The 16,078-nt window shown below is 36.8% G+C and overlaps 1 protein-coding gene across 3 annotated transcripts in view; it reads right to left on the bottom strand.

Annotated features, from left to right (window-relative positions):
- Positions 1-16,078, bottom strand: part of RALGAPA1 (Ral GTPase activating protein catalytic subunit alpha 1) — a 278,398-nt gene that overhangs the window by 16,187 nt on the left and 246,133 nt on the right. The gene's annotated exons all lie outside the window — the stretch shown is intronic.

Here is a 16,078-nt window from a genome sequence, read left to right as displayed (position 1 = left end):
CAAAAAGGACTATTGTGATTGCTAAGCCATCAGTTCTTGATAAATACAATGATTCATTAACCTTGCATATATCAAAAGTATGGCTTTTTAAAGAGTAAAAAATATGGTTTTTAACATGTTTACATTTCAGGATATCACTATAAATGGCAGCTTAACAGGGAGACATTTATTAGAAAGTAATTACAATACTGAACTGTTGGAAGAAAGAAAGTTAAGTTTACTTGAGAAAGGATTCAACTGCTATTAGGTCAGCCTGTTTTTAGTCAGCTTCACATCTGCAGATTTGCTCTGAGAAGCCAAACAATAAATATGATAATGCTGCTTAAAATACTATGTCTGAAATTCTATATTTTTCATTTGTAAAGATTTATTGTGAAAAATTCCTGCATATCTTCCTTTTTTTCCTTTTTCTAAAATCTCTGCATTTTCCCAACAATTGTCCTCATATTGAATGGAAGACTACTGTTGCTATAATCCTTGAATAACTCCATGCGGTTAAGATAAATACATAGTTGAATCTGTATGTCAGGAAAAAACCCCAGTCAATTATAACACTGAAACAAGCAGGAATATTTGCAAAGAGACCACAGGGCTCCTAAATACTGTCTAACAAAGCATCTACAGGGCACTGACACTGACAGAAAAACACTGTACTTCCCTTTCACCACATTTTCTTCTCTGATATTATTGACAAGCAACCAGTACCTTGAAGTGTTGTTGCTTTTGAACAACCCACTCCAGGCTTCCTGTTTCAGCAGGCCTGATTGTGCTGTTAGCACAGAGAGGGCGAGAAAGAGAGAGAATATTTCTGTTGTTCACGAAAGCAACTATGGAAATGGCTGTCAAAATGTAGAGCAGCAGGCAGCAACATACAATTATCAGGAAAAGCTCACATGCTGACTTCATGTCGTATAGTTCCTGAACTGAGAAATCAGTTAACCTTTCTTCTACAACTTTTAAAAGTTTTCCTGCTGTACTCAATATGCTCTGTTGATAGGCTCTACATAAGACATTTAAGTAAGTATAAAGAATAATAACAAATATGCCTATTGGTTGTTGTTTTTTTCACTCTGATTTTCTGAAACTCATTTAAATATTTTCTCCTCAAAATTCCTTATTCTTTGGAAAAGAAAATTACAATTCAATTACTGTAGTTTTACAATTCTAGAAATTGTATCCCAAGTCTACAATCAAGATCAAGAAAAAAAGTTGTGAAAGATAATTTAAAATTCTAATTCAATGGGACCTACCATAGTCAGTTATATTTATAAAAGTTATTAAGAAGAGGGAAAAAAAGCATAAGAGTAAAGGTAAGCCTATACCAATAGGTCCTTGACTTAGACTGTGATATCCTTTGCCCTCTAAATGGCTTGAATACTTTCTCCTTGTATTAAAATTTATTTTATGCACTGAAATAATATGAATTCCAATTCCATGCCATCCATTATTTTCAATTCTGCACACTGAGGTTGAACTTCAAAAGAATTTTACTTCTGAAATGAGTAGCAACAGGACAAGATTATTAAAATGATCAGTGCTAAGAATTTTAAGGAAGGATCATATAGACATTTTTGAGTGTTAACATAGAAAAGAAATATAGCACACTTTTAAAAGAAGGTATATGGTTATAAATGAAAAAGGATGAAACTGATGGTTCAATCTAAATAATACCACATATCTCACAACTTGTTGGAAAGTACTTTTTTCATTGGGGGAGATTCACAGCTGCTGAATTTTCTGCAGTTAATAGAGTCCTTTGATTCACAGCAGTGCCCCTTGTACAAAAAATACTGGCCTTTGTGTATTACCAGAAACTAATTTTCTATTTGGCTGAAAAGGGAAAAATGGGGTTATTGCTTCTCCCTCCTACAGAGCTTTTCATTATGCCTGATGCACTCAACTTCTAAGCTCTTCTGAGAAAAAAAATAACTGAAGAGGCAAGAGGTAGAAAAATGAGCTTGTTAGCACATTAGAAGTGAAGTATCTTGGTGGGCCCTAGAAATTCCCAGTGGTGTGTTAACTTATCACTCTATGCATGCTGGCACTGATAGTCTCCCAATTGATCACTCTCTTTTCGCACCAAAGGTGCTGCCAGGAAGCAAAGGCTGAAGGCCCACAGGAGAACAGTTTGCTATCAAAACAAGCTGTTTTTAAAAGTCTGCTTGAATGGGTAAAATGCTTCATGAAAAGTAGGGTGGAGACACCTACCTGCTTTTAAAATGCTCTACTTTCAGAGGGCTTATAAACGAAATATTTCACTTTATCTTATTATATTTAGAGTTTACACAAAAATTAAGCAGAAAGAAAGCAAATGTTAATATTTCTAAAGCAGGAGGATATTTCCAATGCAGTAAATTTTATAAAAGCAAGACTTGACTATCTAGGTAAAATACATTTTGGAGTATAATTATACTTCACTATACAAAAAAAGGAGACATAAAACTATACAAGCTAAAATGATCCAGATACAATATATTCATTTATATAAAAACACAGGATGTATTTAATAAAATTACAGAACATCTTCATTAGTGAAAATGATGCTTTCTAAAATGATTTTTAAAGAGTGAAACAATCAAACCTTGCTGGTTTGGCTCAGTGAACAGAGAGCCTGCGGACCAAAGAGTCCCGCGTTCAATTCCGGTCAAGGGCACACACCTCAGTTGCAGACTCTTCCTCAACCCAGGCCCTGATCGGGGCTCATGCAGGAGGCCACCAATTGTGTTTTTCTCACATCGATATTTCTCTCTGTCTTTCCCTGTCTTTTCCACTTTCTCTAAAAACCAATGGAAAAATATCTTGGGCCGAAACCGGTTTGGCTCAGTGGATAGAGCGTCGGCCTGTGGACTGAAAGGTCCCAGGTTCGATTCCGGTCAAGGGCATGTACCTTGGTTGCGGGCACATCCCCAGTGGGGAGTGTGCAGGAGGCAGCTGATCGATGTTTCTCTCTCATCGATGTTTCTAACTCTCTATCCTTCTCCCTTCCTCTCTGTAAAAAATCAATAAAATATATTTAAAAAATAAATAAATAAAAAGAAAAATATCTTGGGTGAGGATTAAAAAGAAAAAAAAGTTAAATGATCATTAGTGATTGAATTTAAATTAGGCAGTCTAAATGTCTGAAGTTTTCTTTTTGAGGAATTATCTTCAGTAAACACTGCTAGCTTAGTAAATAATTAGAGTTTACCTACAGTAACTCACCTTCTAAACATTTTTTATAATTTTCAGTTTGATGTGGTCAAATAAGTAAAACCAACCCATTCTATAGTATTTAAATCTTTTCCTCTATTTACTTCAGAAAACATAATATTCAGGAGATTTAACAAACTCTGAGTACTTAAACACAGTCCTAAGTCCACAAACAAGGTGCTTTTTGTGACTGCGATAAGATAAAGTTCCAAACAGCTCTGTTAGCATCTGCATTGATAATCATAATCCAAAGCGGTGAACTCCTATTTCTCCTATAATAGATTAGACAGTTAGACATGTATTCCTTAAAAGGCAGCTCTCTAGGAAGGAGTTATCAGTAACTATAAATTAAGTGGCACACACAAACTTGAAGGCTAGCAATAATAGGATAGCTCAAGCTATATTCCTTCTGTGAGAGCGTGTTGCTACTGGCACTGAAATTAAAAAAACTGAAATGGGTGAGGTGATAAAAAGATAATGGAAAACTAACAAATTCAGAGCAAAATTTAAAGTACAAGTCTAAGCTGAATTAAGAAGATTTTTATTGTAAATTTAAAATCACCCAAGCCAAACTAGCTAATAAAAAGCTGTTTGATGAGGGAGACTTTTTAGCTGGTAGGAATCTTTAATACAAAACTAGCCAATCAAAAGAAATAACACACAGGTGCTGCAATCACAGCACTACAATTATCCACTAATCCTTCCTTCTACTTTCTGCAAAAGCAGAAAAGGGGGGAGGAATATTGCTATTCTAAAAATAATAAAAAGAGCCAACCAAATATTTTCTGTAGTACAAATAATTTAAACCTAATCTGTACTTCATAATATTAAGTTAACATTACTATTCATTTTAAGTAATTCCTATTGATTTTAAACTTCTGTATGGAATTATTTGTGGTCCCCTGTCACTGTGTTGAGACCAGCTGTCAAGAAAGTGGGGTTCAATTTCAGCCCAGTCCTGGAAGGAGGTACATGAATCCTCTGTGCCACAGTTTACTTGTATGTTAAATGGGGATACCACCACCTGCTCTTATTTATGTCACATGGGACGTCAAAGATAAAGGATATAAATACAGGGTAACCCAAAAGTCCCACGACATCTGTGCTAAAAATAGTTTATTTTGACCTTTGGGTCACGCCTTTGTAAATAGCAGGTGCTGTCTCCAGGAGGACAATTTTCAATGCCAGTTTAAGAAACATCTGTATTGATGTGCAAGAACTCTTTGCTAATATTTGTTTGTAGTATATATAGAGGGACTTATTTGGATGAAACGAAACTGATTTCTCATGAAAAAAGACAATATGAAAAAGATATAATAGAAGGTTAAGTAGTACCACAATTTTCAAATTTACTAATCTCTATAAAAATAACTAAAAGGTAGATCTGGTTTTAAAGAAGTAACAAACTTTCATGCTCCACAATAAATTTCTTAATAGTATAACGTAAGTCCTAGCTGGTTTGGATAAGTGGATAGAGCGTCGGCCTGCGGACCAGAAGGTCCAGGGTTCAATTCTGGTCAAGGGTACATGCACGGATTGCGTGCTCGATTCCCAGCAGGGGGCGTGCAGGAGGCAGCCGATCAATGATTCTCTCTCATCATTGATATTTCTATCTAACTCTTCTTCTTCCTTCCTCTCTGAAGTCAATAACAATATTAAAAAAAATAATAGAATGTAATTTTGAACTGCTTTTACTGTCAGAAAAGGCAAAACTTTCAGTTTTGTGATCACTACTTCCATGGCATGCCCATTAGGTTGTACAAACATTTAGCTCCCAAGACCACATTTAAATTACAACTAAATTATAGAACAATCATAAACGAGAACCACCTAGCTAATTACAAGTCCAATAACCAAGAATTATAAAGAAGCAGCCAGGATGACACTAGAGGGGTGGAGACAAATAAAGGGCAGGTCCCACACGATTAAGAAGCAGAATGTCTATCTTGGATGCAGAGGTTCCACCTCAGAAGTGAGGGGTGTCCCAGCCCTATACCTGGCTCCCCAGCCCAGTGCACCAGTGCTGAAAAGAGGAGTCCCATGACATTTGGCTTTGAAGGGTTGTGATGAGTAAGATGAAGGGCTGCTGGAGTCCCAGGTGTTCCCCTTAAGGAGCCACGCAAGGACTTGATGTCTCAGATTCACTTGCTCTGGGCTCCAGTGTGAGGGCTGGAGGGGCAGGGATCAGGGAGGCTCTTTCTAGGGATGAAATGCTGGCAGACGCCGTTGCTCCTTTGTTGTGCCCTCTCCAGACCAGCAGTGAGGAGCAGGTGGGTGCCAAATCTGAGCTCTCTATTAACCTGGCTAACGCTGTTTGTTCCAGCAAGGTGAGATTACCTGAGACTCCACCCTCCACCCAACACTCTAGCTGGCCTGAGCTGCTTCCAGCAGTTTTCCCACAAGAACAGCCTGCTTCTGGCTTGTGCTGACAACTTGCCTAAAATCTCTCAAGGTCCATAAAACCCAAACAAGCAGCAGTTGGCCTCAGCTTGCCCTGTACCTCTTGCTAAGCAGCCATAAGCCTAGCACAAGCGGCAACTGGTCTTGTTACAACTTGCATTGTAACTTCCTTCAGATAGTCCCAAACCTGGCATAAGTTTCAGCTAGTGTTGGCTGGAACATAACTTGAAGTAAGTGAGTTCCAGAACAAGAGGCGGCTGGCCTCAGCTCACATCATGGTATCCACCAAAGGGTCCCAAGCCTGGCACTAGTGGCAGCCAGCCTGGTTTGCAGCAATAGCCTCTCCTAAGGACCTCTAAGTGGTTACCAAGTGCAGGTCACTTTAGTAGCTCCCACTAGGTGGCCCCAAGCTGGCACAAATGTCAGCTGATCTTGGCCTAAACCGGAGCCCTTCCAAAGAATCTCCAGAACCAACAGAACTAGTGGATAGATTCAGACCACAAGAGATCACACAACCACCTCCACAAACAACATACCCAAAGGGCAGGCTTGGATGGCACCTGAGCACCACTAAAGCAACTCTTGCTCTGTGGGGTCAGCCCCCATACAACAGCTTGTCCACTGTAGCCACAGTCAGCTCTCATAGCCTGTCAGACTGAGGGTCAATCCCAACTATTGATATGTTAACAGCAATCAAGTCTCAACAAGAGGAGGAAATCCACAACCCACACAAGGGACCCTGCTGGAGCATCCGGCTCAGGTGAACAGGAAGACTGTACCACTGGGTCTCAGAGTATAACTACAACATTAAGGCCACTCTGCCCAAACAGGGAGATGTAGCAGATCTACCTAACACAAACACAGGTAGTTAGTCAAAATGAGGAGGCAAAGAAACATATCCAAAATGAAAAAACAGGACAAAACTCTAGAAGAAGAACTGAATGAAATGGAAACAAGCAATCTACCAGATGCAGAGTTTAAAACACTGGATATAAGGATGCTCAATGAACTTAGAGGAAGAATAGATGAACTCAGTGAGAGCCTAAACAAACAGATAGAAACCATAAAAAACTACTCAGAAATGAGAATAACAGATGAAGACTACATTAGAGGGAATCAACAGCAGATTAGATGAAGCAGAGGACTGAATAAGCGACTTGAAAATAAGGTAGTGGAAAACACTCAACTGGAACAAGAGAGAGAGAGAGAGAGAGAGAGAGAGAGAGAGAGAGAGAGAGAGAGAGAGAGAGAGAATATTTTTGAGGGGACCTCTGGGATAATATAAAACATGACACCATTCTCATTATAGTTGTACCAGAAGGAAAAGAGAGAGAACAAGGGATTGAGAACCTATACAAAGAAATAATGTCTAAAAACTTCCCTAACAAGGTGAAGGAAAAAGACACATAATTCCAGGAAGTGCAGAGTCCCAAACAAAGATGAACCCAAAGAGATCCACAGCAAGACACATCATAATTAAAATGTGTAAGTTAAAAACAAAGAGAGAATCTTAAAAGTAGAAAGAGAAAAGTAGTTATCTACAAGGGAACTCTCATAAGACTGTCAGCTGATTTTGCAACAGAAGTTCTGCAGGCCAGAAGGGATTGGCATGAAATATTCAAAAGTGATGAAAAGCAAAAACCTACAATAAATATTACTCTACCCAGCAAGGCAATCATTTAGAATTAAAGAAATGATAAACTGTTTCCCTGGCCCCCCCCAAAAAAAGTGAGAGGAGTTCACCACTAAACCAGCATTATAATGTATGTTACAAGGACTTTAAGTAGAAAAAAAAAATCAAATGCATGAATAAGAAAATAAAGGGAAAAAAATTCTCACTGACATAGGCAAACACTTAGAAAAAGCAGTGGATCAACCAACACTAAAGCTCTATAAAGGTTAAAATAGAAAAATCGTGAATAACTACAACAATAAATTAAGGAATACACACACACACACACACACACACACGAAAGAAGTAAAAACTAATGACAAAAACAAATATGGAGAGGGTGAGTAAAAATGGTAGTGATTTTAGAATGGGTTTAAACATAAGAAGCAACCATCAATCTAAAATAGGCTGCTATACACATAGCTTGGTATATATGAAGTACATGGTAACCACAAACCAAAAATCTACAAGATGTATACAAGAAATAAGGAGAAAGGAATCCAAACACAACACTATAGAAACGCATCAACATACAAGAGAAAAGATGACGAGAATAAGAAACAGAGAATTTAAAAAACAATCAGAAAACAATTAATAAAATGGTAATAACTACATACTATCAATAATTACCTTAACTGTAAATGGACTAAATGCTACAATCAAAAGACATAAGGTGGCTGAGTGAATAAAAAAACAAGACCCGTTCATATGCTGCCTAAAAGAGACCCACTTCAGATCAAAAGCCACACATACTGACTGAAAGGAAAGGGATAGGAAAAGATATTTCATGAAAATGAAAACAAACAAACAAACAAACAAACGGTGGGTAGCAATACTTATATCAGACAAAATAGACTTTAAAACAAGGGCTGTAACCAAAGACAAAGAAGGACATTTATTAATGATAAAGGGACCAATACACAAGAGGACATATCTCTCATAAAAGACTCATCTAAATATATAAAGCAAATATTGATGGACATAAAGGGAAAGATTGACAGTAATACAGTCATGTTAAGTGACTTTAATACCCAATTGACATCAATGGATAGATCATACAGACCAAAAATCAACATAGAAACAATGACCTTAAATGACATATTAGACCAGATAGACTTACTAGTAATTGATAATTTTTAGAAGATTTCACCCATAAGCAGTAGAATGTATACATTGTTTTCAAGTGCACCTGGAACATTTTCCAGGATAGGCCACAAAACAAGTCTTAATAACTTTAAAAAGACCGAAATTATATCAAGCATCCCTCTGGACCACAATGGTATGAAAGCAGAATACCATTGGTGGAGGCTAAATAACATGCTATTAAACAACGAATAAGTTAACTACAAGATCAAGGAACAAATCAAATGATCTTTGAGACTAATGAAAGTGAAAACTCAATGACTGAAAATCTATGGGGCACAATCAAAGCATTAATAAGAGGGAAATTTATAGTAGTACAGGCCTACCTCAGAAACAAAAGAAAAAAAAATCTCAAATAAATAGTCTAAGTTATGCCTAAAGGAATTAGTAAAAGAAGAACAAAGCAAGCCCAAAGTGAGTAGAAGGGAGGAAGTTATAAAGATCCGAGTGGAAATAAATGAAACAGACTCTAAAAAATAAAACGAAAAAGATCAATAAAACCAAGAGCAGGTTCATTTAAAAAGATTAAAAAAAAAAATTGATAAACCTTTAACCAGACTCATCAAGAAAAAAAGAGAGGGTCCAAACAAATCAGAAATAAAGGAGAAGTGACAACTGACAGAAATACAAAGGATTATAAGAAAACTAGAGGCCCAGTGCACGAAATCATACATAGATAGGGTCTCTAGGCCTGGCTGACAATCAGGGCTGATCAGGTTCCCTGCCTCCCCCTTCCCTCGCTGCTTGTGCCCCACCACCACGCAGTTCTCCTGCTTCCCCGCCTCCTCCTTCCCTCGCTCCCTCAGTGCCCCGCTGCTGCTGCTGGTCACCCACCATGTTCCACACCGCCCCCTGGTGGTCAGCACATGTCATAGCAAGTGATCATTGATCGATTGAACTGTTCTTCAGGTTGTACTCCCTAGGGGACACTGCATATTAGCCTTTTATATATATAGATACTATGAACAATAATATGACAAAATATTGGGCAATGTGGAAGAAATGGATAAATTCCTAGAAACATACATTCTTCCAAGACTGAATCAAGAAGAAACAAAAAATATGAACAGATCAATTACTACCAAGGAATCAAACCAGTAGTCAAAAAACTCCCAACAAATAAAAGTCCTGGACTGGACGGCTTCACAGATGAATTATACAAAATATTAAAAAAAGAATGAATACCTATCCTTCTCAATCTACTCCAAAAAATTCAAAAAAATGGAAGGCTACCATGCTCATTTTACTAGTATGAGGTCAGCATTATCCTGATTCCAAAACTAGACAAATAGTACAAAAAGAATTATAGGCTAATATCTCTGATGTATATAGATGCAAAAATCCTCAATAAAATATTAGCAACCTGAATTCAGCAATACATTAAAAAAATAATACATCATGATCAAGTGGAATTTATTCCTGGGATGCAAGGTTGCTTCAATATCTATAAGTCAAAATTAATGTGACATCACATAAATAAAATAAAGAATAAAAATTATATGAACATATCAATAGAGCCAGAAATCCAGCATCCACTTATGATAAAAACTCTCAGCAAAGTGGGAATACAGGGATATATACTAGTATACCTCACATAATAGGGGCCACATATGACAAACCCATAGCTAACATCATACTCAACAGGGAAAAGCTAAGTGTTTTCCTTAAGATCAGGGACAAGACAAGGATGTCCACTTTCACCACTTTTATTCAACATAGTGTTGGAAGTCCTAGCCACAGCAAGCAGACAAGAAAAATAAATAAAAGGCATCCAAATTGGAAATGAAGTAAAACTGTCAGTATCTGCAGATGATATGATACTGTATATACAGAACCCTAAAGATTACACCAAAAAACTACTGGATTTGATAAATAAATTCAGTAAAGTAGTAGTATACAAAATAAATATCCAGAAACTAGTTGCATTTTTATACACAATAATAACTATCAGAAAAGGAAACTAAAAAAAAAAAAATCCCATTTACAATAATATAAAAATATTCCCCGCCTCCCCCCCCCCCAAAAAAAAACAACAACACCCACCTAGTAATAAATTTAACCAAGGATTTAAAAAAACCTGTACTTGGAATATTTTAAGACATTGAAGAATAAAACTGAAGAAGATACAAATAAATGGAAGGCTATTCTATGATCATGGATAGAAAGAATTAACATTGTTAAAACGTTCATACTACTCAAAAACAATCTACAGACTCAGTGCAATACATATTAAAATACCAGTGGCCTTTTTCATAGAGCTAAAACAATTAATTTATACAGAACCACAAAAGACCCAGACAGTTAAAATGGCATGATACTGAAGAATCCTAAATAAACCCATGCATATATATATATATATATATATATATATATATATATATATAGTCAATTAATCTATGACAAAGAGGGCAAGAATACACAATGGCATAAAGACAGTCTCTTCAATAAATGGTGTTGGGAAAATGGACAAATACATGCCAAAAATAAAACTGCATCATTTTCTTACACCATTTATGCAAATGAACTAAAAATGAATGAAAGTCTTAGATGGAAGAATTGAAACCATAAAACTTCAAAAAGAAAACAGGCAGTAAACTCTCACATCACTTTTAGTAATATTTCTTTGGATAAGTCTCCTTAGGCAAGAGAAACAAAACACCACTAATCATCAGGGAAATGTAAATTAAAACCATAATAAGATATCACCTCACATCTGTCAGAATGCCTATCATCCAACATCAAGTGTTGATGAGGATGTGGAGAAAAGGGGACCCTCATGCACTGTTGGTGGGATTGTAAACTGGTCGCAACCACTACCGAAAGCATTATGGAGGTTCCTCAAAAAATTAAAAATAGAACTACTATATGACCCAGGAATTCCACTTCTGGGTAATTATCTTTAGAAATCTAAAACATTAATTCATAAAGACATATGCATTCACCTGTTCATTGCAGCATTACTTACAATAGTAATGGAAACAACTTAAGTGTTCATTGATAATGAATGGATCAAGAAGATGTGTTACATATATACAATGGAATACAACTCAGCCATAAAAAAGGAATGAAAACCTGGCCGGTGTTGTTCAGTGGTTGAACATTAACTTATGAACCAGGAGGTCATGGTTCAACTCTCGTCGCACATACTGGGTTGCAGACTTGATCCCCAGTAGGGGGCATGCAAGAGGCAGCTGATCAATGATTCTTTCATCATTGTTGTTCCTAACTCTCTCCCTCTCCCTTCATCTCTGAAATCAATAAAAGTGTATTAAAAAAAAGAATGAAATCTTGACATATGCAACAACATGAATGGACCTGGAAGGCATTATGCCAGACAGAGAAAGACAATACCATATGATTTCACATATATGTGGAATCTTAAAAACAAAATAAACAAACAAAAGAAAAATTTATAGATACAGAGAACAAATTGATGATTGCCAAATGGGCGATGGTTTGGGGGATGAGTGAAAAAGGGGAAAGGATTAAGTTGTACAAACTTTTAGTTATAAAAACAGTCACAATGGATTTAAAGAACAGCACAGAGAATACTGTCAATAATCCTATATAATAAAAGGCTAATATGCATATAGACCGAACAGCCGAACAACCGAACAACTGAGCAGCCGGTTGCTATGATGTGCGCTGACCACCAGAAGGGGGTATGCAGAACATGGCGGGCATTGGCCGTGGTGGGATGGTGGAGCAGGTGAGCAGGGGTGCCAGACCAAGGCGGGGCACTGGTTGCTGTCATCAGGATGAGCCTCTGGTGGTTACTGAAAATTCTTTGCTCCTGTGTGCCGTGGTCCCACCCAGCGCTTGCACCTGCTGCCTGCGCCGGCCCTACCTGCACCCGCAGCCAGTGCCGGAGCCATCACTTGCACCCGCTGCCGGTACCTGGTGCCGGTCCCGATCACTTGACACCATCAGCAGGTGTGAGTGCTGCTGGCCCTCATCGCCCCTGAGGGCTTGTCCACCTCCCCTTGTTCCTGTGGGGTGATCAGGGCAGCAGCTGCTGCTCACACCAGTTGATGGCACCGGCCCCGCTTGCACCCACTGCTGGCGCTGGCCCCAAACGCTCCGCGCGGTCAGCAAGTGCGAGCGGGGCCAGCGCAAGTGCGAGCGGGGCCAGCGCCATCAGGCGGGAGCGGGGCTGCCAGCAGATAGGGGACCAGGGGCTGCTGCAAGAGGGGCTGGGCGAGGGCAAGGAGGATGGGCTGAGACCTGCCCCTATGCCTACTGCAGCCTCGTTCCTTTCAAAGTGCACAAATTCATGCACTGGGCCCCTAGTATTGTAATAACTATGTATGGTGTCAGTTAGGTACTAAGACATATTGGGGTAAGGTGTACGAATGCCTAATCACTACACTGTTTGCCTCAAATGAATATATTGTATGTAAACTGCAATTTAAATAGAAACTTAAGATAAAAAGTAATTTGTCTCAAAGAAATGGAAATTTGTACATATGCACATATATATGCACGTATATATGTTGTACATAAGAAGAATGAAAGTATAATTTTTTACAAAAGGGCATTATGAAAAATAAATGTAATTGTAAGGAGACTTCAAAGACATAGCATTGCTTAACTAATTTTCTCTTAAATTGAAGTTGCATGTTTTCTTTCCTAAAAAAGAAAAAAACTATTGGCTACTTTTTAAGTAAAGGCAAAATATGAAGTGTTTAGATTTGTGCTTAGTATCAGAGCCTCAGGGATTTAAGATCCATTCTGAAATTTCTAATTCAGTAAGCATTCCCTACATTCATATTTCTGTGGCTTCTTTGCAGTTTTAGCACTTAGAATTTCATCTCTTTTCTTTGTAATGAAGATTCTATTAATAGTAATTATTGGAAGAGGGAGAGTTTTATCTACTGACTGAAAAATTTTTTTGGAGTACTACTAACAACATTCACAAATTAAGATGGCTGGTAGCTTGAAATTGGCTATGGTGGGAGTTTTTATCTCACAGAACTTGATGGATGCCACAAATTGGGGCCTCCCCCTGCTCTTGAGTCAGTTCTTAAATTCAAAATGTGCCTCTTTCCTCATGTTTGTTCTTCTAATAAACTAGTGGGGAGACTGGTGTCACGGAACAGAGGCCATGTCTTCTTATCTTTACATATATCTCTAGCACTTAACACAGGGCCCAGTAGTTCTCAATGACTATTTATAAATTATAGAATGAATAAAATTGGTTAAGAGATTGGTATACAGACAGCCTCCTTCATCTAATGCTAATTTTGCTCTCCAGGGGGCAAACCCCTTTGGGGCAAATATATTTGGGACTTTCCTAGGATTGGTTTACAGAGAGTTTAAATCTTGTGAGAAAGAGTTTGGTTCCTCATACCTTTGATCTCGCTGACCACCTTGGGAAGAACAAAGTGAGTAAAGCATAATGTATATTAAAAAAGTGAAAAAAGCACACAGGTAAGATCTGATATTAAGAGAAAACTGATAACGTCTCAAAACAAGTATAATAATTGCCTAAAGAAAAAAAAATCTATAAATGTTGAAAGTAATTATAACTCACTACAATGAGGACTGAAATAAACATTTTGCCACATTGGTCATAACAATTTTTTTAATTTAAAAAATATTTCAGTTTTTTTAATAAATTATATAAAGGTATGAGGCAACAAGTTTAGTTAAACTATTTCCATTCATTTAAATGGCCATCTATAAAAAAAAGGGAAACAATTTCATAAAAATGCCCACAGAAAAAAATTCAAATGGAGGGTAAATACAAAACAATTTTAAACAGATCTCCAAAACGCCTCTGGACACGTAAGAACAGAGGCAATAATATCCTTGAAAAATAATACTTAGAAATTTAAATATTTAGGTTTTTCAAAAGGCCATCTTGAGAAGGTTTGTATCCAGGCATCATTTACTGAGAATACTTTAGGACAGTTTGATCTAAAGGAAGGATACAATAATGATCCATTAACATTACTTTCAGGAAACTTGGCAAAATCAGCAAAATGTTTGTTTAGCAATAAGCCTTGCCTTGATGGAGAATACAGCCGGAGCTTTGCTTGGAAAAACAAAGCTGCTGACCGGTAAAGTTGGGACTAGAACCCTGGTCATTCAATGGTCCAATGCTCTTTCTACTTCCAATCTCAATGACCTGAGTTTTATATAAAGAAAAAATATATAAGAGGTATTTTAGTTAGCTCAAGAATGGCCAACCCAGTGAATATTAGCTTAAATTATAAGATTCACAGTTTTTGGAAAATGTTTATATACTAAAGTATCATATATAGCATATTAAAAGTCCCTGATGAAAAAAGTCCCTGATGAGAAAAAAAGTGAGAAAAGAATCAATCTACATTTGGCTTTTTAGTTCTAAGAGGCCTTGAAATATCTTCAAACATCCTGAGGCAGTATCATTACACAGGGTCTTGAAAAAATAAGAATTTTATTGAGACATAGAATATGGGTAGACATATTTTGCAAGTACATCTCAAGGATTTCCTGACTGCTATCATCAGTAGTAAAGTGGCAAATTTTCCTGAAATACCCAGGGCAATTAAGTATCCCATGGACTAATGTGCACTACTCATTTGTAAGATGAAAGTAAACTGTATTGCTACCCTTAATAAATTAATACTCCATTTATTTCCTATTGTAGCTAATTTCTTCAGGAAACATGCTGTCTAGTTCATATGCAGTAAAAATAAAAGTCCCTTAAATAGCATGAATCTTGGTATAAATAATGTTTTTTTTTGTACTATGTTAACAGGAATTCTTCTGAAAGTCTGCAACAAGTTATGCCAAATTATTGTGTATAATTTTTATGATGCCTCATATTAATGAAATTCTTTGGTAGTTGATACTATCTACACCATGAAGGAAAAGCTGTGATTTGTCAGAATAGACAAAGCTGGGCTTTAATCCATCCTTTTAACCATACTGCCAAGTCTATATTGTTTTCACTGCGTCTCAATTAGGAGACAGGCAGGACACCTGGTACTTCTTTATCTAAGTCCCATGGGCTGCCAGATGACTCAAAATCCATAACAGGTGCTAAGGCAGTGTGAGGATAGACCTATTATTGAAAGCTGGAGTTGAATAAAATTTGAACCATATATAATTGCTCATAAATCAGTCAATTACTAAATGAAAACATTAAGTAAAAAGTTTATAAAAGCTCAATTTTACCAAAGCTCATGTAAACACATTTAAAAATATCAATCTTAAATAAATAGGATTAAAAATTTAGACCTACTAGAAGGTTCTGAAAATCCTTCCTGAATCCAATAACCACTGGTTTCTAAAAAGCACTAAGATGATTATTAAATATGTGTACCTATTTTACTTTCATGATATTTGTATGAAACAAAACATCTAAAAGAAAAGCAATTTACCTAGATTTCAAATTTAAGAAAATTAAAATTATGGACTCTGATTCTTGATAAGATCTACTTGAAAATATTATCATTAAGTAATAATGAGACTTTCATAGTCAATAGAGAACTGCTTCAGAATCACTAGTATTAGAGTAAGAGTTTAAAAAAAATGGAGGACACTAGAAACAATCACCTTTGTGTTTTCCTTTTGGGAACAAAAATTTCAGTACATTAATGTTGAGGAAATGCATGTATGTGTTTGAACTAAATACTAAACTTGGGATCTGTTAGAAGATTGTAAAAAGGAAAAAATAACTAAATA

This window comes from Cnephaeus nilssonii (assembly GCF_951640355.1).
Source record: "Cnephaeus nilssonii genome assembly, chromosome: 4".
NCBI lineage: Eukaryota > Metazoa > Chordata > Mammalia > Chiroptera > Vespertilionidae > Cnephaeus > Cnephaeus nilssonii.
The sequence above is the reverse complement of the archived record's forward strand: the minus strand, read 5'-3'. Positions and strand labels throughout refer to the sequence as shown.